Here is a 25,689-nt window from a genome sequence, read left to right as displayed (position 1 = left end):
ATCTGAAGTATCAAATTTACTCTGTTGTAATTTTAGATTTTTCTTTATGAAGAAAGGGAGAAATGGAGTCATCATAAAGTTCAGGTTCTCCACAGTATTATTTATTAATTGGATAGATTTGTACCCTGGCTCTCCCTCTGAACTGGAGCACAGGGTGGCTTCACCTTGGAAATCATTAAAACAACCAATTAAATTAGTTCCTAGTTGCAAGAAGAATCTAATAGAGAAGGGACTTCCAAGTTGCACTCTAGATTCTGCTTAAGTTCTTGATGGTGTGTGCCTCTTATTTAACAGTACATCAGTAGACTAAAAGGGAGTCTAACAGTGCAGTATGAAGCATATTTTCTCACAAGTAAATACCATTGAGTTCAATATTGGAGGGGAGTGTCCAGTTGTGAGATATTCCTTCAAGGCATGCAGAAAAATCGGGCAACTTCTGAAGCCCCAAGCAGTAGTCAGTGAACTGCCTTTGGCTTCATGGGTCATAGTTGTCAGGCCTGATCCAAATGCATTATTTTTGTATACTTTTTCTGACTGTGTTCTAGTAATAGGAAAAGATGGTAATTTTAGGGCACGCTTCTGCTATGAAGGACAAACCCTGTAACAGATTGAGTACACAGAGCAGAAAATATCCAGGGGGAGGGGGAGGAATCTCTAGGGAAATCAGACCAACACAAATCTCACCATTACTCAGCACTGCAGTAACATGCAGATGTTTGTAGTGGTTCGAGATGCAAGCAGAGACTGGAAACTTTACATCTTTGACTCCAGCATGATTGCAACTGAGCCTCATCAAAGAAAGAGCCCATAATTTGTCAAAGAAAACAACCAATTAACATACGCCAGGGAGGGGGATGCTCCAGAACTGCTAATATATGATTGAAGAGCCAAGACAAATCCAATATTCTGTATTTTAAGAAATAAACATTAGTCTTTTAGTATTTCAACTGATAATGGATACTAGGGTTTAAAAACAGAAGAGAAATTGTAGTATTTCTTTTTGGAGTTACCATTGGTAGTTAGAATAGTAGCAAGACTTGCTAACACCACAGCTGCTATTTTGTATTAAGGGCATCTGAAAATACAGACCATCCCCTGAGTTAGGGGAGCCTTCAGTGATACATTTTGGCTTGTCAGGTCGAAGTACAGTCCATTCTCATTTTTACAAACACACGTGCTTCAGGACTGCAATCCAAAATCCAGCTAAACTGTGCACCCCAAACCTCAGGAATCCAGATTCCTACACTACTGTGAGATGACTCTAATGTGACCGTCACCAACCTGGTGTCCTCCAGATGTTTCCAATTGCAACTCTCATCAAGTCCAACCAGTATGGCCAACAGTCAGGGATTATGGGTACTGTAGTCCAAAAGATCTGGAGAGCACCAGATTAGGGAAGAATGGGCTGATGTTTTGTTTTTGCTTTAAAATAGTCAATTTTGCCACCTGAATGCAAATACTACTGAAAACTTACTGGATTTAAGACTAAGAAAGTTTACTTATGACAGATGTGGGCTGGGAATCTGATCATAGTTAAATATATGTCATGATTCACAATTCTCCAAACTGTGTTGACATGACCCATCAAGCAATGATGGTGCTTGTGAATGAGTAGGGCAGTCACAGTAGCTCCTAGCGAGGAACAGAGTGCCATGAGTTTACAGTTCCGACCATGAACTGTTACAACTGGTCATTTACAGCTTTGTTGAGAACTGTTGCAAGGTCTAAGGGCTATGAGGCAATCCTGGCATTCCCTAGACCTAATAGTGATGGGAGATGATGATGATGATGCAAAAGTTTAGTGAATAAATAAACACTATGTACAAAATACCAATTAAATTCATTGGACTCCAAGAGGCATCTTCCAAAGAATTAAACTTTGGATAGATTTAGCCCAAATCAGGTGGGTGGACTGAAGGGAATGTAACAAACCATTAGCATGCACAACAAATCCACAGATCCAAAGAATGATGAGCAGAACAAAAATAGCCACTAGCAAAAGTTCACACAAGCGGGGGGGGGGGGGGTTCAAACTAGCCCAATGGTTGCCATGAATTTGATTTTGAATTTATTTTAGAATGTTGTGTTACTTTTGTTGTTGTTAGCTGCTCTGAGCCTGGCTTTGGCTGGGGAGGACGGGATATAAATAAGATATTATTATTATTATTAAGTTTCCCTTTCCTCATTCAACTCCCAAGTGTGAGGTGTAACAGTCCTTGCATGAGCAGACAACACCTCAATATAGATGCAACCCATTCATCTACCTGCATTATATGCATTAATAATGGCTCTAAGTTCACTGTATATACAAACTGTTGTAAGGATAGGGCTCTTTCACCCTAAATATTGTGGAACATTAACATTATGCCCTTTGCATCTTTTTAAAATGTGCCATTCTGTTTTGCCATTCTGCCTGTGCATCTGTGTGGCTCTGAACGCATGTCTTCTCCTTTTGTCATTTTCTCCATTTTTGGAACAAATCCAAAGGTTTTAAAACTTCTAAGTATGAATATTTATCAGTAAAAACCCAAACTCCTCTTGTTGAAGCCGAACAGCAGAATCTAATTTTATTTATCAATTGCAAAAGTTTTTATTGCAAAAACTTGCAGATGTCATCTGTGTCCACCAAGGGAACTAACTCCATGTGTGCCATGAGGAGGAGGGCAAGGTCCAATTTTAATCAAACAAGTCAATAAGTAAATACATAAAAGAGTGCCCATTATGGAAGAGGTGTTTTCTTCTGCTCAAGTACTTGAACTGTATATCACTTCTATTTATATCGGATGTGCATGTATGAAATTCATTCCCTTGAAGATCATATCATACTGTTTATCCCTTCCTATTTCATCAGTCACATATCAGTTTCAGTTCAGCCACACCCTTGTTCCTGCAAATACTTGTGCCCACGCTGTGCCATGAACACTTCTACCAAAGTCAGTAACCTTCTCGGTAATAAAAAGATGTGGAAATGGGAGAAAGTGAGTTGGGGTAACCTTGTGATTAAGACTGAAATCCTATGCACACTTACATGGGAGTAAGCTTCATTGAACAAAGCCAGATTGCACAGTTAGTCACAGATATCATGGGGTTTTCAGGAAACAGCAAGGATTCTTAGAATCATAGAATTGTAGAGCTGGAAGGGACAACAAGGGTCATCTAGTCCAACCCCCGCAATGCAGGTATCTTTTGTCCAACATAGGGCTTAAACCCACCACCATGAGATGAAGAGCCTTGTGCTCTACTCACTGAGCTATCTGATATGAAGGCTGCAGTGTGCACACCACTGGAGGAATGATTTGCAGAATGAAATGAAGTATACTCACAAAATCAACAAATGATGAAGAGAAAGAGAAAAGTGTTGGGGGGTGTTTATTTGGCACAGCACACAACAGAACATAGATATGCAGAATTCAAGAGAAGAACGTAGGAGGGAAGATTAGTTTTGCCAAGTCCAGTCTATAGATTTGTCCATTTAAAACCTGTCAGCCTTAATTAAAAGGCCTCACATACTACTTAAACTGTGTGACATATGGCCAAACCATGTTAACGAGAAAGAGACACTTTCTGCCTCCCTGAATCCACATGAGCTCCTGACATGATCCAATCAGGTCCAGGGCAGAGCAGTTACTGGGGGTGGGAGGGATTCAATGACAGCTTACACTGTTATAATCCCATTGACTTTAGTGGAACTTACACTGGTGTAATTGGTTGTGCAAATGCCTCTTTAAAATGTTAATTATTCATGCCAGTAACTGTGGTGTGTTCATGTTTGCATAGCAGGCGATGCCATACTCTGGGTCTACGTTCAGTTCTTATTCTGTAATGACAAGATTCATGAGAAACAAAAGCCACTTTCAGTTCATAACACATTCTTGCTTGGGGAGTAGCAGAAAAGCCTGTGTATGCTTATTAAACCATAGAAACATAGATCAATTAACACAAAGTGCAGAATGAAGAAATTATTTACCATAGACTACACTCTGTAGTACACTCTGACACTCACAGGAAGCAATCGTTCATATATTCCCATTTTGAATGATTTCGTGGAAAATAATTACTACTTTTTAGAAAATGATGTTCGTGATGGCACTTGCAGAATTGCTGGTGGAAGTTGCAAATGAGTTTGCATGGCTGGGTTTCCTCAGCTCATTTTCCACCACAATAAAACATAATCACTCTGCACTTTACCTTGTCGATGTTTTGCACAAACCAAGGCAAATTCAGACAACCTTTTAAACACCTGACATCATAGGATTACTCCATGCGCTCTAACTGACTAATTCAATGTGTAGTCAAATCACAGTTTATGCAAACACATTATATTCTGATGCATATATATTCAGATGCATGAACAGTGATTTGTCTATGATCAAATCTATGACAGGTTTCATCTAACTGTGAATGGACAGAGAGGGGAGCAATTTTGGACAAGTTTTCCCTTTCTTCTAGAGCCCCCCCCCCAATACCTCCAATGATATTCTGAGGGAGCCCAGAGTCCCCTGGGGGAAGGGGGAATCAGCAAAAAATTTCTTTCCCCCTTCCATTCATGGAAGCCTCCACTAGATCAAAGAGCCGTCCGAAAATAACACCACTGGATATAGCCTGTTGTGCTTACTACAGAAGAAGCTTTTCCTTCAAAGGTATTTGGTACAGTAAGTTTTACTTTCTGTTCTGAAATCACAAATTATGGTTACATTCTTAAAGAGGCCAACGGCTACATAGCAAGGAGGAAGACATACATCAAAGCAAGGCATAAACACATTAAGAGGAAGCGCAAGTTCGCTGGTTTCAACACAATTCACAGGACAAAAAGTACTAAACTTTTTGTTAATGTTACAAGGCAAGAGAATGAAGAAACACTAAGCTGCATTTTTACAGGCATTACAGCAAACAACCCTATCACACATTGTCAAGGTCCTCTTAACATTCTAAGAGACTGAGGTATGACTCAAGAGGTCCCTGGTCCAAAACTTGCCTCTGCCATTCTCTCAGACTCCGTATGGAGGTTAACAATACTTAATTAAATAACATTACAGTGTTGTTGGAAGGATTACTATTTACGTGAAGCACTTTGAAGTACCATACCAATGTCAAGTACTATTATTTAAGAATAATTGTGGCTGAATATTAAGTCTGTTATCTCAGTGACAGCTACATCTCAGAAACCTATATACTGAATTGTTATTCCTGGCAGGAACCTTATAAAGCCAACTGACTGAGCCACAAAGTAACAAAAATGCATAGATCTTTGATATGTCTGTTGAAGGTTGATATACATTTGTCTACCGGACTACTGAAAGTGGGGGGAAATTATCCAAGTATATGCATGTGACACAGAGAAAGAAATATGGCTGCATTATATCGCAGTGTTGTAGCTATTTCGAATGCAAAGGTATCTATCTTGACCTGCAAAGTCTGAAAGAAAAGCAGTATGATTTTCCAGACTAGTCTGTCCCTTGAATTTTAAACATTCTTGCCCACATTATAAGAAGTAATCATGGCCAAACTAGAAGACAGCTATGCAGACATTATTGGTAGCTCATGAAAGTCCCAACTTCCAGTATGTCATATGAACACTTGCTCATTAATCTGATGCAAAGAGAAAAGGAGGTGTAGATGTGGCTTGGGGGAAAAAAATTCTGTTTTCCTTTTTTCTTTGTCCCATAAATCAGACACAGATGTGTGGTATAGCACTGTAAAACCCTAAATAAAGCATTGTCATGTGAAAGAGGAGGAGAAAACATCCTTTCTATGGTGTCTAGCTAGACAAAAATAAAATGCAGTTCAGATAAAGAGGAGACCTGATCGCAAACATGTGCCTAGTGCTGTTTACAACCCTTTCAAGGGCAAATCCCCCTCCAAGGCTGAGATGCAACCAACTGTTGCCAATTGCTGACACCGACTTGAACTTTAATACTCGCTGCCAATGCTAAGATTTTTTTTTTCACTCATCTGATCTTATAAGCTTCTAATTGAAGCAACTTCATCTTAAAACACTCCCCGATTCTACACGGTAGCAGACCCAAACCACACTGCTGCTTTCAGAGCCCTGGAACTGCCAAGGTGTTTTAACACAGATGGATAAACACAATGTATTACTAGCATGCAATGTGTTCGCTGTTCATGCCACTGTGTAGTGCTTTTCACACTAAAACCCAATGCCTTCCCTCAACCCCGCAAGCAGAAATGGCATTAGTCACCCAGTGATATTCTCTGCCAGGTACAACCAAATGAAAATTTCCCTGGATTAAATAGGTAGTATTTATAAAGTTTAGCCTTGATATTCCAAGGAAAAGACTGAAATAAGCATTGAAAGTTTATCTTCAATTTTCACAGCTCAAGTAAGATTGCCAGACTCCATTTGGACAAAAGCCTATACACCCGTAATTATGCTTATTATTAATGTGTGTTATTGGCTGCAGCTCCACGGGATGGAACAGCTTCCGAACTGCAGCAGCAGAACTTGCCCCAAGCTTGGTGGATTTAAAGGGGTGAGTCACCAGTCCAAAATGGAATCTGGCAACAAAGGAGTGAATCCAACGAGCATTTCTGCAGTTGGAATGCCATTCACTCCAAAAGATTGATCCAAACTAAAATTAGACAAAATTTTCTAGCATTACATAAATGTTTACTAGTAAACGTAATAGCAGTGTGCTCTGGAATAAAGCCGCTCATAAGGCTCCAAGTGATTGCTTTGAAGAACTAGCGGAAGCCAGCAAAAGACCTCATGTTAGCACAACTAGGGTTCTCCCCACTCTCTTCTCACTGCACGCCCCTGGAGTTTCCCCCAAATCTGCTCTGGAGGCTCAGGAGTATCCCCATGGGGGAAGGAGGGCAGAGATGGTTCTATCTGGCAAGCAGAAACACTTGCAGTGATGTTGCAGTAGTGCAACATTCACTTCCACCCTATGTATATTACGTTTGTTACAGTATTACAAAGCAACTTCTAGCTCCCAGTACTAAATGAAGGAAACTGTATTGCACCTTCACAGATGCATACTCATAGAACGAAACATGTTATCAATATGTAATGTTGCAAACCTGTCATTTCAGTTTCCTTTTCCCCAAGGAATTGGGACCTTTGATTTTTAAATTGTTCATAAATGGTCCAGTTAGGGATGAGCAGTGTGGCAGTCAAGCTGGCTAATGATATCAGATTGTTCAGGATGGTTAAAATAAAATAAAATTGTGAGGAACTCCAAAACAATCGCTTGAAACTGAGTGGATGGGCAGCAAAGATGGCTAATTAATTCAGTGTAAACAAGTGTAAAATGATGCACATTTTCCTAATTTCACATACACACCAAGTCAAGAGAAGCTGGGGGTTGCAGTGGATAGATTGATTAAGATGCTGACCCAGTGTGTAGCAGTTGTGAAAAAGGTGAATTCTAGCAATCATTCAGAAAGGGACTGAAAATAAAATGGCCAATATAATAATGCCATTCCACAAATCTATGGTGCTACCATACTTTGAATACGGGGTACAGTTCCGGTGAAATCACCTTAAAAATTCTATCGTAGAGGTGGGAAAGGTTCATATTTGAAATGCAGTAAGTTGCCCTGAATGTATGTACCACGTTTCATTATGATATCTTTGCCTCTAAGGCACATATCATAGTGCGTTATAGCTTGTATTTTATCCCCTCGTCCTCTGAAAATGGGTGCAAGGATCCAGCTGGTATTCCAATCTGAAGCAAATAACAGTTGCCCTTAAGGTGTATACCAAATTTTATTCTGATATGTCAATATTCAATGGTGTTATCGCATTACAGACTGGCAAACAGATTTAAACAGAACGATACACCGCTGAGTTAAACTGATGGCCTCACTTCACTTAGCCAATGATCTACAAGCAAAAGGAGAAAACACATCCTGACATTGTCCTCACCAATAAACCTAACATATGTTTTGAATATCTTCTTAAGCGTAACCCTTGAGTAAATATGTTGCTAAGGGCTGCAATTCATTCCCAGTCTCAGCTGCTGATTATGAACCACTCAGTCTGAGATTATGATAGCAGCAGATCCCCTTGATTGGATTATAGCATTAAGGCTCTGTTCTGACTTTTGCATTCATGCACGTGTACTGTGGTGTCTCCCTGGCCCAAAACTGTGTGCAGTCACATGAATGGGTTCACTGCCAAGCATTTGACCACAAAGGAGCACGATGCACATAAAATATACACTACTGCTACTACAGATAGAGGAGAGATTCAATTCAGTTTGTATCTAAACTTTCGGGAAAGAAAGCTAGTCTTCAAAATTCATACATATCCAAATTTTGCAGTCTTCCAACCAATATTTACAAGAATGAAATGGAACACACAGATAAAGATATTAGTGAAAAAGAAATAAAAAATGCATTGCATTAGGGGAAATTGTTTGCAAAAATGTGTACATTAATCAAAACTGTATATAAAAATGTGTTTATTGGGAGAAATTGACTTCAACATGTTGATGAATGTTCATGGGTGGTTTTTTTTAAAAGCATTAACTGCTGCAAAATGTGGAGAACTGTATTGAAGTGTTTTTTGGGGTGGGGTGGGGAGTGAGAAATGAGAGAACCAAAACTGTCAGACCCTTCCATCCCTAATTGCTATCTCCTTTGCACATGTAGGATCAAATAAAATTCTAACTGAAATAGAAGAAACCCCATGGTGCATCTGCAGCAGCACAACCAAATGCCTTTATCTGCCCCAGCAGCAACAAAACATGCCTCTCCCATATTGGTCTCTACAGCAGGCACTGCAATCTGTGACCCCCTAAAGCTACACTCCTCCATTGTCTCCCGAGAAAGATGGGTGTCAACAACATCTATACGATATATAAAATGCTCACTTTTGTAAACTTGTGACACTCTTTGATTAAGTTATATTAATCTAAAAATCTTTACAGCATCAGGGTCCCAGATTAATGATTATGAATGATTATCCTAAATAAATAATATTGCTTTGGAATTGTTGTCATGAGCAGTGCCTACAAACTTGTGCTCTCCTTTCAAGCTGCATCCCTTCCCCATGTATTAAATTGATGATATGTAAACTCAAAATATTTATATGTCTCTATTCCCCACATCTGAGCTCCATGGAAGTTCAAGACACCATGCATGAGAAAAGAAACTACAAGCATGATTTTGTCAGTACAGTAGTACCTCAGATTACAAACACCTCGGGTTACAAACAGAAATCGCACGCCGGCGGTACTGTGGCAGCAGGAGGCTCCATTAGGTAAAGTGGTACTTCAGGTTAAGAACAGTTTCAGAATGGACCTCTGGAACAAATTAAGCACGTAACCAGAGGTACCACTGTAGCTATTTCTTTACATTTGTACAAAAAATGAAGAAAAAGATATGCACTAGACTGAAGGGAAAACCTTTTGTACAACAGGCATTAGAAACTGTTCAAAGAACTGTTCGTCCCTATGCAAAGATTACTCATGTGATGCCAACAAGGTCAGACTCAGCTTGGTCATGTACTGTAAAGTGCTAGACATCATAAGTCAAAAGCTGTCTTTATTCCCATCCCACCACTGAGTACTGCCATGTTCTTAAATATAACACTGTGAAGTTCAGATAGGTGAATAAAATTCCGGCATCTTAAAAGAAAGTCAGCTACTTTTCTTCTTACACATGCTTATTAATCTGTGCTGGGGATAAGATATAAAGACATTTTAGGATATTGTCAATATATAGGCAATGACCAGCTGACGTGTGACTGTGCATGTGTGGATCACAGTGACCGGGAAGTCACTGGAAAAGGGAGCAGAATAGGGGGCGGAGTGAAGGCACAATGGGGCATAACAGGACTGTAACCCCCGTGCAAATTGGTCATTGCCTGTATTCAAGATGAGACAGCACGGTGTCGTGCAGGGCTAATAGTCACCAGGTTACCCTCTAGGTGTCTGATCTGCAAGTTTCATCAGCTGCTATCAGTATAGATAACAATCAGGGATGATGAGAGATGCAGTCTGAAACCAACCACGTTGATCACCCCTGGTGTGGTGGTTGGAGTAGAAAAAGGGAGACCCAAATTCCAATTCCTACTCAGCCATGAGGCTCACCTTGGGCTGGTTGCCATCTTAGCTTATCTGATTTTGTGGGGTCACTGTAAGGATAAAATGGGGGATGTGGGGAGAGAATAATGTACATGGTCCTGAGCAACTGAGAAGAAAGGGGGGAAAATAAATGTTACAAATAAGCCTAAGTATGCTTTCTAAAGCCAAGTGAGGATTCCCAGGTAAGATCCTCCCTCTATTGTGTGGGCAGGTAATCCCTCCCCTACCTGGCCTGATCTCCTTGGCAACGCTTCCCCCAGGTGGGATTGGACAACTGACTGGGGTAGGTGGAGACCTCCAGGTATCCCACCTGAGGGAAGGCAAAGCCAAGCCTATGCTGATGGAGCCGCTCCAGATCCAGGGGCTGCACGCATCCACGCAAAGATCGCCCGCCGTCTTATGCGGGGAGTGGTCATTGTTTCTGCCATTGATCCTGCTCTCTGCATTCAGAAGGCAAGGTGACAAGGATCCTTGCTGCATAATCCTATACAGGTCTACCCACCCAGGATCAAAAGCAAGCCCTGTTGTGTTCTATGGGACTTATTCCCAGGGTAAGTATATATGAAAGGGTCACCTGTGTTGTGCCCATGTGCCCTCAAAGGCCATTCCTGGTGCCCACTGGGTCCCCCTCTCCCATTGAAATTATTCTTGAAAGAAGCATTCTATTGTCGCAAACAGCCTTGGTTGTGTGGTGTGTGCGGTGCCCACAATAGCTTTGGGCCCCCAAAGGTTGACAACTCTTGGGCATGGAAGCCTCAGTGACTCATTGTCTCCCTCCTCTCCCCAGAAAGAAAGACATTATGTCAGGAATGTGAATCCTGCTATGTCTACCCTGATTACTCAGCAAGGAGAGGGCTCCCTGCATCAACACTCCCAAAAGATCCTCCTCTCCCATTAGGTTTACAGGAGGGGCACTTCAAGCAAATCTGGGCCCAATTTGGGGCCACAAATTGCAACCTAGCTTGCCCCCTTCGCCGGGCCAGACAGCAGACAAAAATGAGTTATCACACCCCCTCCACACACAATCTTTCTTTCTCATGAACGAACAGCAGCTCAGTTGAAAATCTTCACTTAAAACAGGGCATGTTCTTGTCAGGCTAGTTCCTATACTCTTGTCAGTTGCTAATCCTGGGTTGCTTTTTTACAGTCAGAACCACTGAGCTGGGGACCTTGAGAGATCATTAACACTCATCCCCAAAGCCATAGCAAAACACTTTTGGGGACAAAGCCTGGGCCATTCACTGTTTCATGCATATGATCGACTAGTCTGTATTAAGGGACAGTCCCAATATTCTGGTAACCATCCCTGGGCAATCACACTGTATACAACCTATAGATGCACACAGACTGAGAAGCAGGGGACCTAAAACAGCGCATGTGGGGAATGATCCACATCCTCAAGCTGCCATTCCTGAGTGTGGTAAAGCGGGGGTATGGGGGTGTTGAAGAAACAAGCTGGCATGGCAGAATTGTGTTTTATGTTCCAAATGATTATTTTCACAAATGATCTGAGGTTTCAGTGTTTTTAAAGATAGTTTGGTTCAATGCAATTATGGGCTGCCAGATGCACTTACAATAAATTTAATCAAAATGTCCATATTCACAAATCAGAAGCATAGCAATTTTGCAACTGTGAATCAAAACAGATGAGCACATATCTTTATTGACTTGTATCCAAAGATGATATACCATCAAGGCATAGAAAATATTTCAGAATGCCATAATAAAAGCTTGCTCGCTATAAGCCTTTGCTATTAAAAATGCACCATGTTTTGTCTGGATGCTCAGGATGAAGATGAACAATACGATATGTCAAAACCTAATGTGACATAATCAGTGCCAGATCTAACGTATAATTCAAAAAGCCTAAATCAAAGCAGGCCTATTACTCTCCCCCCTCCCCATCGAGGTGTACCAGAAATTTTGCTAAATGACCTCCAACTTCCTTATTCCTTGTAATCTAGCAAAACAAAGTTGCCAATAGTAGGAAGCCAGACAACTAACCACGTAACTGCATTGTCCAACCCATGTGACCTGACCTGACCAGAACAATACACCAAAATATTTTTAGTTTCACAGGAACTAAATATAGTTCTGTCGAAATGTAGGTATTTACGTCAGCTTCCCCTGTTTCCTCCATTTTTTCTTTAAATAGCACGTTTGTAATATACGTCGCTCACAACAAACAGCAGCATGATTTGCTCGCCAGAGTACACAGCACCATCTATCCAGGAGTTGTGTGCCAATGCACAGAATACCCAAACCATCATATTAATTTACATTAAGTGGCAAATTTGATATGAAAAATGAGCTTCAAAATTTTTAGAAGCATGGCTTCTGCTAATACAAAACAGGGAAATTGCTATACAGCTTGAGCAAATCAGCCCGAAAGCACCGATTCCATGTGGATTCATTACTGTGCTTCTCATACATAGAAAGCACAGTCAAGTGGATACAGAAGAAAATCAGTTTTCTTTTGGTTCAGGGTTTACAACGTATGTATCAGGTTCCCCTGTAATATCACCCACACTAAGACTATGTACACATTACCAGCTTAAAACATAGTTCAGGCATCCTTTTTCTCAAATTGGGTTGGAGCTGGTTTGGGAGGGGTGGAGGAGTGCATCAAAGCACACTATTTCCTAAGAAACAACTGCAGAGATACAGGATAGACATGGATTGTGGCTAATGTTGTATGTACATCGCTTCTCAAACTAGGAGTAGGACTGTACTGGATACAGAGTAAGTGAGAGTGTGTACATCGCCTAAAAACCCTCCTATTTTGTGGGTATATGGCCCTCCTGTTGTCCCCAGCAAGTAACAATTAAATAAAACAAACCAGTGTAGATTGACAGAGCTACGGAAGACCGAACATAATAACCTTTTGACTTCCCTGAAGTCCTTTGGTTCGGGACCTTAACATGTGATGCTCCATGTTGTAATACATCTGATAAAATCTGCAGTACAATAAAACAAATAATATTCCTTTTTTGTATCTGAAAACAAGATGTTAGGAGCAGTGGGCAGAGATAGGAGATACGGAAGACTGTAAATTCTTATGTCTGCTTTACAAAAAATAAAATAAAATCATGGTGGGTGAGCACAGGCTTTTGCTATGCCAAAGGCTTGATCACTTGCTTATCTCATATACAATGAAGAGATTCATAAAGGGAACATGGTGTGCTTGGGTTCACTTGCCTGCCAAAATGAAGTTCAAAGACAGCATCTTGAAAACATCCCAGATCCACATTGTTATAGGCCTTTGAATGCTGCAGTGTTGTCTAAAAATCAAACCCTTGCTTCAAAACGTCTGCAGCTAATTTGTTAAGCTGAATGTACTCTTGTTTGAGACGGTGAGCATTCTCAACAGCTTGAAAGTGACAGAGGAGCACTTCTAGAGGGAATTGCAATAATCCTTGTCCCACTTCTAAGAGGCCGTGTGTGGCATCATGAGGTCACAGCAGGATAAATAAGGACACAATCTACACAAACTCCAAAAACAATGAACAACACCTTTCTAACTGATTCAGCTCTCAGACTGACACAGACAAAAATGAATATCAGGCCTGGGTCTTTTTGTTTTGGTTTGTTTTTCAAAAAAAAACACACATTAATTTACTGATGAAGGTTTTGTTCTTACTGTGATGGTAATCCAACAGCTCTGAGATGTGCCACTTTGCACTGCTGGCGGCGGCAGCGGGGGGGGGGGAGCATATAAAATTAAATATTGCTCCATACAAACCAACAAATAATCCTACACATGGAAAACAAGAGCATCAGAGAGAAGGGTAGTCCAGAACTTTCCCCCCTGACATAAAGTTTATTTTCTGGGGTTACTTTATTCTTATGCTTTTGTATGGAGAATTGTTCCATTATGTGAGACCCACACAATTAGGTTTCATTTTCATTTAAAAAAATATTTATTTGGATATTATGGATAGCAATTCATAGCAACTGTTGCATGACTTATAAATGGATGTAAATGTTTCTACCAGATTTATGGCTTTTGGTGGAACTGTTGCCTTGGAATTGTTTAATGATAAATTAAAATATTTATTTGTTGCTTATTTAAAGAAGTGCCTCAAATAAACTTATATAGATATTTAAAAAGCATACAATACACGTGTGTGTGGTTTTTTATATTAAAAAAGTTATGAACTGAAAGTGTTGCAATAATATGAAAAGGGCACATCCAACCCCACCCAACTAAAAGATGAAAGCCAATTAAGAGTGAAATGTCCGGGTGAATAGGAACTTCTTCATGCATCTCTGTAGGGAATATGCTTCAGTTGGAAAGCCACCACTGAGATGGCCCAATCTCATGTTGCTACCCTCTGAAGCTCCCTCAGAGGGGGCACATGAAGAAGAGTGTCAGATGATGAAATCAGTCAACAATCTGGCCCCTGAAGTCTGCACTAGCTGGAGTTTCTGAACTGTCTTTGAGGTAATCTAATCTAGAGATTATAAGAGCACAGACAACGGAAACTAGGCTATCCCTGGCCAGGTAGGGTTGCAACTGACAGACCAGCCCAAGCTGATGGAAGGCACTCTGCACCAATGAGGCCACTTCTGCCTGAGGCAAAACGAATGGATCCAGAAATCCACTCAGGCCTCCAATGACGGTAATGATCCCAGAGGTCTCCCCAAACTGATTGCATGTGAGCAGGAGCTCACACAGGCTTTTTTTTCACATATCCACATGTCACCTGAAGATATTGGGTGGGCAGTTAGGTTGGTAGAGTCTAAAAGCTTCTTGCTCTCCACACTTCGGTTGTGCATGTAAGTACCACATGAACAGGGTGAAATATCATTACCTGCTTAATGCCTATGTATCAAGCAGCTGTTAAAGGCACAACTGCAGAGCCATTTCAAAAGCCGGCAACTCTGATCTTCAGCAACTGGCCTAGGACTTTGCTGCTTACAGCTCATGCTACCCAGGGTCAGATGATGAGACTGTTATCTGCCAAGCAAATTTCAGCACGTCTGAGGTGCTTCAAATAGAACTGTTATTCACTCTATGCTTGACACAATAAAATATAGTCAGCTAATAATTCTGGCATGAAGATAGGTAGCCAGTAACATTTACCATGTGAACTTCTCAGACATGCATCAGGCTGACTTAACTCTGTAGTCCTGACGAAGAAAAAGACTTCTGCATGAATTTTCAGTTTGCCTGTTGAGTCCAACCACTTCTGAAGGGCACCATCATGGCTACCCCTGCACAGATACAGAATGCTGAATTGTGACTCAGGAAAATAGCATTCTTATCATGACTAAGTCATGGATTTGTACTGTGACTTTCGTTGCAAGACATTAAGCCCCCAGCTCTCTTCTGCAAATCTAGAAGAATAACTTCCCTCATAGGTTTGCTGTGATGATAACTATGAAAAGAACTGGAACGTACTTTAGAAATTATAAAAGTTGAAAATGAATAACCTTCAAACAAATGCAAGTGCTAGCTCTGTTCAAATACTTCAGTGTTCTTACTGGATCTAAGAACATCAGCCATACTGGTCAGGGTAATTTAATCTCATATCTATCAATGACAAATGAAATAGTAATGCTACCCAGGAAGACTGAACGCTCTCTTCTTTTCCTTTTTCTGAGAGGGGAATTTCTCTCCCCCCCCAACTCTCTGGCCCGAAATGGAGAAATTGGCCATTCTTCTATCTTTCTTCATGAAGTAAAATAAACTGAATTCACATGCGCAGTCAAGCAGTAATCTAACATGTGAAAGAGCAATAACTTTGGATCATGTTAATTTTCCTCCATGTTTATTGTTTACTGGGATGAAGCAAGCAAGCAAGAAAGCAATAAAGGAAGTTTCAACAAACTATAGTTAAGATAAAGCACAGTTCAGAAATAATAGTAAACTGATTAACTGAAAGCAGAAGCAAAAAAATCCAAACTCCTCTTCTTAGCTTCAACATAGTTTGTCAACATCTAAACACTTACTGGGATAAAGCAAGAAAGAGAAAGAAAGAAAGAAAGAAAGAAAGAAAGAAAGAAAGAAAGAAAGAAAGGAAGGAAGGAAGGAAGGAAGGAAGGAAGGGAGGGAGGGAGGGAAAGACTATTTCAACAAACAAATTTAAGAGTCTTTCTCTTAAATTACAATAATGCTTGCTGTCTGTTCGTATACATGTCTACCGGAAATAGGTGAATCTGTCACATTTTGGTTTCTCGGTTTCTCTTTTTTCAATCTTACATTCAGTTCTTAACATTTCTGCATCAATTTTAAAGTCCTCATGAAAACCCACCAGTCCAAATTTAACAGTGAGTTGGTGCAGAAAGAATTGAACTGGATGGGCAAAACTTTCGACTCAGTAGAAGGAAACCTCTTATTCGGTTTGCAATCTCTGTCTTCAGACTCAGTCTAAATACAGACCTGAAGCCTAATTTTGGAAAGGGCTTTGCAGGCAGTTGGTCGCAGCTTCGGTGCCAAGGATTTCCAAGTATGCCTGGGAGAAAACCATCCCTGAAACCCTGGAGATCCACTACCAGGCAGTGTGGACAATGCTGAGCTAGATGGATCAATGGAATGACTCAGTATAGGAAACTTCCTATGCTCCTAATTGGCTTTAAAAACTCCCCTGTTTTAATGTGAAGCAGGAGGGGCTCCTGTCTGAGAGAGCCAAATATCCTCCTTAGGTCTGTGGATGTAGTTGTGTGGTTCATCATTCCAGGACACTCTTGCTATAGGCCTGATAATAAAGCCTTCCTTCTGTTCACTGCAGTGAGACCAGTTTGTATTTTTAATTTGTATTTTATACCTATTTTCCTTGATTTGCAAACACTAGGCTATCCTAAGATATCTTGGGACATGAATCAGTTTGCCGCTCTATTTCTAACGTTAGGTGCATTTGCGATGATGGCTTGAATAAATATATATATAAGACATTAGTATACCAAATCGTACAATTTCATCCACTACACATCACATTTCAGTAGTAAATGATGGATAGGTTTGATAAGTAAGTATTGGATATATTTCCACTTCCTCCAAATATTTAAACTCCTGTTTCCCCCATATGGCGTCAAACTTTCTGAAAACATAATACCCCTAGCCAGACAGGCGTTAAAGATGAGAACATATAGAAACTAGTGGATCATTTAATTCTTTCTGGACATTTTCCATCTGGTTGCTTAAGGTTGCTTTACTTTAAGAAAAATTGCCACCAACAGATGGAACAAGATGTTGAAGCACCAAAATTCATTAACAAATTTCTCAAGGTTAGAATAAGGCCCAAGGGGATTTCTCACTGTCTTTCTCCTTTCGTTATGTGATATTCTATAGATGTTGTTTTGCATCCATGCTTTGAGGTTCCAGTGAATGCATATGTTAGGAGAGCTCCCAACCATTATTTTATTTTATTATTTAAAAGATTTGTTAACCCCTTTTTGTCCTCATTTTCTCAATTTACCTCTTTATGTAATCCAGAGAAAAATTGCATTTATGTCTCAATCCATCAATCTTTATCATGGTCAAAGACCAGGCAAAAGAAATAACAACAATGACATGTATAACTACATCAGCTCCAAGGGGTAGAAGCAGTAGACAAAATCTAAAATTTAATGTATACTTATTTACATTAAAAGGAACACTCCATCCGCTAAAGTCTTCTGTCCCACTCACCATACTTTTGAGGTGGCTGGGGTCATGTATACCCCTTTCCCACCATTCTATACATCATCTCAACCATGGTCCACACCCTGAAGCATTCTGGATACATGCTTCATGGGGCAACTCCTCCCATGATGATATTTCCAGATCAGGAAGCACAGCCAGCCAGGGATAAATGCTGACCACTCCATTTAGCAGATTACAACAGCTGAAGTTTCAAAACAGCTAGAAAAGCAAAGATTTCTCTGTGAAGTTGCCGACTAAGACATAAAAAATGCTGAAATAGGCTTCAAACAATACTTTGCAGGACCACACACCATGCTGTGCCCCTATACACTCAAATGTGCTTGGGAGCTATGGAGATCAGATCAATACACACACACACACACACACACACACACACACACTACAGGGAGAAATCTGACACAGTCAGGGAGAGGGGGATCACGTTCAGGTGGACTCACACCTTGAACAGCAAACTCAGAATTGGTGAACACTACAATGAACACCACACAGCAAGCACATGTAGACATGGATAAAGAAATGTCAAGATAAATGCTTTCCCCGCTCTACTTGAAACAGAGTCTGAAGAAGAGCATGAACTGGACTGGCAAAGTTCTAACCTATCATTACAACTGTACCAAGTCTCCTTGGTGGGCCACCATCCATGAATAATACATATTTTGGGACAGCTTCACAAAACAAGCTGTCTGTTCCCAAGAAAGGCATGACTAAAGAGTTGCATTTCACCACTAAAGAGGGTGGTCCTTCCCTTTCGGAAACAGAGGCTGCTGGCAAAGGCATTGCAGGGTATTTTTAAGTGCAAAATGCCCACGCTCGTCATATCTTGTCTGCACCAAGAGATTTTATATATATATATTTCTGCCTCTAATGCCATTTCCTTAATTTCCCATGGTATAACCGCAGGGAAGAAATTGTTTTCCATTCCAGTTTTATAAAAGCTATCTTTGTCTAAATGAAAATCATAAGTGATGAATGATAAGGTGATTCTTTTTCTTCTTTTTTTTAAAAAATGAATAGATTATATGGGAAGTATTTTGCTGCTGTGAGTTATACAACAGTGTTTACTATCACTGGAAGACGGAAGATAGATATACCAAGAGCAATTGCCTAGCTGAAGTGTGGAATGTATTTACTTTTATTTATTGTATTGCTATTCTATTCTACCTTTTCTTCAAGGAAATACACGTGTGGGATACATGTGATCAAGCCCTGTCTACTACAGTGGTACCTCAGGTTAAGTACTTAATTCGTTCCGGAGGTCTGTTCTTAACCTGAAATTGTTCTTAACCTGAAGCACCACTTTAGCCTATGGGGCCTCCTGCTGCCGCCGCGCCGCCGGAGCACGATTTCTGTTCTCATCCTGAAGCAAAGTTCTTAACCTGAAGCACTATTTCTGGGTTAGCGGAGTCTATAACCTGAAGTGTATGTAACCTGAAGCGTATGTAACCCGAGGTACCACTGTACTGCCTTTTGCCACACCCACTGCCAGCATGCAGCCCTCGATTCATTACCTTCAAGAGATTCAAAACAGATTTCCCATCCATAAACCTGCAGTCAGTTGGTCATCTTGAGTTCAATAAGATAGATAAGTATGTTTAAGAATACAGTCCAAGAACTAAAAACCAATATTCAGACACTCCATGAGGTATGCCTTTTGCTGGGTTGGACTATTTCTGACTGTAGATAAACTACTAAATGTTTGATGTTTAAGGCAAAGTTGTCTTAGGTTGCAATCCTATACATACTTACGTAACTGGGGGAATAATCCCCAGTGAACACAATGGAAAATACTTTGAAGTAAGCATGCAAAGGATTACACTGTAAGGCTTCAATCAAATGCACTCATTTTGGGAGCAAGCTCCACTTAGTTCAATGGGGTTTATTCCTGAGTAAACATGTGTAGGACTGCACAGTAAGATTTTAGTGTATATACATTCTCCTTTCCAGGTAGTTTATCCTGAAGGGGTAATTCAGATATTCACAAATGTTGATTCAGAATTCACATAAGGAACAGATATCAAAAAGAACCAGGCACACAGACGTCCAGAAATAACAGAAGCATTATGCAGGCTTTTAGTCCATTAGTGGTTGAAAATGCCACACTCTCTCCCACATATCTCCACTTCCTCCACTGAGGAGGGAGCTAATTTTGTTCTGAAAGGCTGGGGAAGGCATGTCAGAGTTATTTTGTTGGGTGGCAAGAGGTTGCTGGCCCAGTCTTCTCTGGCTTTCAGGAGACTAGCAGCACACTTGTCCTCAGAGTGTGGACACCAACAACCTAACACAATATATATATATATATATATATGTATGAATATATACAGTGTGCATGCCCACACACACACACACACACAGATATGCTATCATTGGACATTGTCCAGTGCCACAGCTTTAATTGGGTCCAGGAAGGAATTTTCCTATTTCAGACTACCAGCACTAGAATTCTAGCTGGAGTTTTTTAGATCGCAATCCTGCACACAGGTAGGTCACTCATATCCTACCGAAATGAATGAAATTTACAGTGCAACCTTAACATATCCCTCTCAGCAGTAGATGAATTCACAGACTTACTCCCAAGTAAATGGGTCTAGGATTGCAGCCTTAACTGTATACAGCTCTAATATGGAAACTGTCAATTTGAAATACTACTTTGATATTATTATGGCTAACATTTTTGCTGCTGCTGCTTTTTACTTCTAGGACAACTGCACAGCCAGTGTACTAACTGAGGTGCCCACTCCAAAATATATTCATTCACTTTCAGTTGGCAACTGGAAGGCTCTAGTAACACCACATCCATGGGGGAAGGCCTCAAGTACTGCCATGCAACAGACAGCACGAAGAAGAGGAAACCTGGCTCTTTGTGGCTCAGGTACAGATTGCTGTGTTTTTCACAGCATTTTAAACCAACCACGGTTCTTTTAGCCATTTGTATAGAAAGTAAAGTATATATAAAGTAATGTTAAGATGTCTTAGACTTATCCGTTCATTAACTCTGCTGAAGTAGCATACAGGAAGTTGTGTTTTTAGACTTCAGACTAAAAGTATCACTTCACATCTTGAAATAATGTTTCACATTGCTGTTTCTGGATCCATTTTTTAAAAACAGAAGGCTAGTGTCACCAACAGTACACTACAGATATGACTGTCTTCATTGAATAATTTTTATTAATATATCACCTGAGCTTGTTTAAAGAAACACATAGTAGGGTTTTTTTTTTCTTGACTCAAGAACCATGAATAATTTGGGTTTTAAATTCATGGCAACCAGCCCTAAAGTAGAACAGATTTTTTGTTTTAAAAAACCCACTAAAAATAGAGATCAAATTCTTTAAATATATTTAATTTATGTAAATGTATATTGCAGCTACTTTAAATTCAGTCAAGTCACTAAGCTCATTAAAACAGTCTTTGATTTTGGGAATTAATGGAGCTTTCCACTGTTGAAGAATTAATTTTTTAGCTATCGAAAAAGCCCAAAGAAATCAACTCCTCTGAAAAGAGGGCAATTCAAAGATAGAAGTTTTATCGTTAAGAATGGGAATAATAGGATGATGGATGATATTAACTTGTAACACAAATTCTGTTCTTTGGTATGAATGCATTGTGTCTACACATTTTTAATGTTAACACACGTCTTTTAAAAAACTGCTATGCTTGTTCTAGTAGTTCATTTCAAGATCTCAAGATAGCACTGCATGTGTGTAAATATATTTAAAGAGTTCCATGAAGTTTTAACAGTTGTGTAAAATGAATAGCACCCTATTCTGCTTCATTTGCCACAAAACAACAGCCTGGAGTTTGCTTACAATTATATTTAAATTGGCTACCCTTGACAAGAGCTCTGTTTTCAGCCCAGGTAGGCTGCTGGAAAGAAAGGCAGGTAGCCAATGAGACCTCCCTTCTCCTTATTAAGATTTGTGTAGACTTTCATGATGGTGAGAAAGTTAAAAAGGTGTGTGTTTGTTTATTGAATGTATATCCACCTTTTGACCAGAGTCATTAAAGCACTGATATGGAAGTTTGCACAGTTAGACGAGCAAGAATGTGGTAAAATAGCAAGAGTTATGTGCATGCAACTTCCATCTGGATTGCTCTTTCTGAATTCCATTCTTCCTTATCACACTGGGTGTGCCGATGAAATCCAATGTGTATATCAAAATATATATCAGTCCTGGTCCACTGACAGTGGGCATCTTATCCACCAAGCTTCTGTACTATAGTCCATAACACTGCAACGCATTCCTCAGAGCCGTGTATGATACAAACCTTTCTTTCCACAGAGGAACAACTGCTACCTTCTGCCTCATATAGCAAGTTGGGTTCTCAGAGCACACTGAGATATGCACCTTTTTATTGGTGGTGGTGAGAAAAATAAATAAATCACCACAAATAATGCCCAATAAGTTTCAGAGAAACTTCCTCTCATAAGTAACAGGACATTTATGCAATAGAACATCTACAGCAAGAGTGGGGAATTGTTGTACGTCTGAGGGTTACAAACTCACTTAGCCAATCTTCCTGGGGCCACATGTCAGTCAGTCAAGAATCATATATGCACACATATATATATCTCCATTCCAACCCAGCAAAAAGACCTAAAGAGGTTGAAAGGTGGCCTGGGAAGGGGCATGGATGGCAGGGGGAGATTCTACCCCATGAGTTGGAAAGCACCCACCCGCCATCAGCAGTTGGGCCCTAAAGCAGGGGTCAGCAAACTTTTTCAGCAGGAGGCTGGTCCACTGTCCCTCAGACCTTGGGGGGGCAGGACTATATTTTTTTGGGGGGGAATGAACCAATTCCTATGCCCCACAAATAACCCAGAGATGCATTTTAAATAAAAGGACACATTCAACTCATGTAAAAACATGCTGATTCCCGGACCGTCGGAGGGCTGGATTTAGAAGGCGATTGGGCCGGATCCAGCCCCCGGGTCTTAGTTTGCCTACCCATGCCCTAAAGCATCCACTCACAATGTAAAAGAACAAGTCACAATGAATAGGTTGCTATTGGTATTCTGGAATTTTCCTCTTCATCAAATGTAGTGAAACAGGAAACAGTAGTACCCATGATGGTGATGATGTGAAAATGCCAGAAATGCCCACAGACCCACAAGGAAACCTTCATCCACTCTGAGCAGTCATCATACAACATCCCCCCCCCCCCCCGCAGCAATAGCAACAGGTGGGGGGGAGCCTTTGGGCCTCCAGATGTGGCTGAACTCCCATCAGCCCCAGTATGCAAGGCCAATGGCTGGGGATGATGGGAGTTGCAGTCTTGCCACGTCTGGAGGGACGTAGGCTATAATATAATGTATAAGCATGAGGATGATGACCTGTGCATGCTAAAAATAAGAAGTGGGCTTAAGTGAGAATAAGTGACTCAAGGCTGAAGCCTGTCTCCTGGAAGGCCCCTTGTTCAACTCCTCCTGAAGTAAGGCATTTTTCCTGCTTATGGGTATCACTGCACCTTGAGCAATTGCACTTCAGCAAAGAAGCAGCTATAGCTCAGTAGTAAAACTTTTGCTCTACATGCAGAAGGTTCGATGTTCAGTCTTCAAGTTAGGCTTGGTGAAAACCCTCCTGACACCCTCTTCCTGTCAGTGCAGAAAATGCTGAGCTGGATAGTCTAATGGCTTGGCTTCGTATAAAGCAGCTTCCTTATTTAATTGTTTTACTACCCTCCGCCCAAGAAAAGATTCACGCATTAACTACAGCTACACCAGCAGCACGTTCTAACATCTTCAAGATGAGCAGATTGCACGCATCTGCTAGGAACAAGGCAGGTGACCACCGAAGAAACACACACGGATAGCTTGGCACAACTACTGAAAAAGAAACACAAATCCCCCCTCCCCTCACACAATTAAATAATCAGAGAGACACGTTTAAATTCTAATTAAATAAATTCAGCAGCATATTGTAGACTGAATGTCCACGCATGTAATATATTCTGAAGTTTTTCTTTTTAAGGTAAAGACTTTATAATGAATGTTTTTTGTTATTCCTTCTACTATCCATTTAATGATGACTCGGCCCAACTAAACACAATGCCATTGAAAGAGACACATTTAACATGCCTAAACAAGCATGTTCTGTTATATAGCATCCTTTCTCTTTTCCCGCTATTGAGTTCCATATCTTGTATGTATAGAAAAGTATTTTCTCTTTTCTTTCTTTCTTTCTGGGTAGCAAATAAAACCGAAGACAAAGTTTTGCAACGTTGTTCGCTTCTCTCAAGCAGCTGCAGCAAAAAGGGGAACATTACAACTGGTGATTAAGATCCATTTCTCACTAATCATAACCTTGCAACAAGGTTACTGAATGGGAGTAGAGGAAGGACAGATGGGAATAATTCTGAGTACATGGGCTTTAAAAGGAGAGCTACGACTCCCTTGTAAGACGTTAAGAAATCTCTCTCTCTCTCTCTCTCTCTCTCTCTCTCTCTCTCTCTCTCTGTGTGTGTGTGTGTGTGTGAAATTTGAAACTGTGGCTCTTTTTACACATCTTTTGCCATATAGTGGTACCTCGGGTTAAGAACTTAATTTGTTCTGGAGGTCCGTTCTTAACCTGAAACTGTTCTTAACATGAAGCACCACTTTAGCTAATGGGGCCTCCCACTGCCACTGCGCCACTGCCACGTGATTTCTGTTCTCATCCTGAAGCAAAGTTCTTAACCCGAGGTACTATTTCTCGGTTAGCGGAGTCTGTAACCTGAAGCGTCTGTAACCTGAAGCGTCTGTAACCCAAGGTACTGCTGTAATAGGTATGGGGAAACTTCAGCCCTCCAGATGTTGCCAGACTACAACTTCTATCATCCCTGCCACTTGTTGGTGCTGCTGGGAGCTGAGGTTCAACAACATCTAGAGAGCCCACATCTTCCCACCCCTGAGCTATAGTACTAGAAGTGGTCTAAACTGAATACTGCCCCCCTTTTAATGTTCTACTTGCTGAAATGTACCCAAGGAGAAAATGGTCACCAGACATATTATTCAGGGCTTTACCCATGAAGCTCATGAGCATTCATCTAAGTGCCCCTCTTATGCCTGATTATCCCTCTGGTTAACTATGGGGCCACATTGCCAGAGGTTGGTGGGACAATGGATGTGTCTCTTATCTTTTAAAAGTAGGGTACAGTCTACCCTTGCAAACTCTCTCTCTTTCTCTCTCTCTCTCTCCATCTCTGCATGCACATCTTTCCATCCAGGCAAGCAAGAGGCATTATTCCAGTTCAAAGACATAAAAGTACTGCAGGAGGGTGTGGCATGGGACCAGGGAAGGGTGTAGTCTCTGGGCAGAGATCTGGGGCCCAGATTAGGAGAGCTGAACTCAGCCATTGGGCCTGAGGTTAAACACCCGTGCTTTTGCTCTATGCAAGGCATTTCACAACCATGTCACAAGTGGCAGGTCAGTCAGCTGGCAGCCATTCCTAATAATTCATGCTTGTTTGTTTTTCACATTTTTCCCCTTCTTGTTGGGATGTCTGAGTAGCAGCGCTAATATTTCTGCCTTTCAACTCATGGAAATTTACTTGAAGCTTATCTTATACCTCCAAGGGCCATGTTCTACACCGAGGTATGTTGCATGCAAGGGTTTGAAGTGCAGAGTTCAACTTCCATTCACAGTTAAGGAACAAATTCAGCCCACAGACTACAACAGCTAAAGTCCTACGCCAAATAAGCTCATGGACAGAAGTGGGAATCCTGAGCACTTGCTGAAATGTAGGACACTTTCATGATGCTACAAATTTACTCTGCTGCTACACTAATTGTGTTTATTGTTCCAATATAGTTGAAATCAGTAGACAAAAAGGAGGTACTCCCCCTCTCCCATTCTGTAATGAAATCATTCCCGAATCCTCCCACCAATGCACAACTCTAGCACATTGCTTAAGGCACATGACGAAATATCCATCTGAGAAAAATTAGCATAGTGCATCCTGGCCAAAACCTTCTCTGGAAACCACCTGGTTTTTTTTTTTTACACAAGTACA

General features: G+C 40.7%; 1 protein-coding gene across 31 annotated transcripts in view; it reads right to left on the bottom strand.

Moving 5' to 3' along the window:
• Positions 1 to 25,689, bottom strand: part of MEF2C (myocyte enhancer factor 2C) — a 178,705-nt gene that overhangs the window by 111,650 nt on the left and 41,366 nt on the right. For 3 of the 31 annotated variants that reach the window (XM_083465401.1, XM_083465378.1, XM_083465384.1), the window contains exon 1: positions 15,139 to 15,270. The exons of 27 other annotated variants lie outside the window; for them this stretch is intronic. The gene's annotated coding sequence lies outside the window, so the exon portion shown is untranslated. Of the gene's footprint in view, positions 1 to 12,933; positions 13,010 to 15,138; positions 16,003 to 25,689 lie in introns of those variants that run through there. One more of the 31 variants, XM_083465377.1, reaches the window with a different exon arrangement.

This window comes from Podarcis liolepis (genome assembly GCF_965112155.1).
Source record: "Podarcis liolepis genome assembly, chromosome: 11".
Classification (NCBI taxonomy): Eukaryota; Metazoa; Chordata; class Lepidosauria; order Squamata; family Lacertidae; genus Podarcis; species Podarcis liolepis.
The sequence above is the reverse complement of the archived record's forward strand: the minus strand, read 5'-3'. Positions and strand labels throughout refer to the sequence as shown.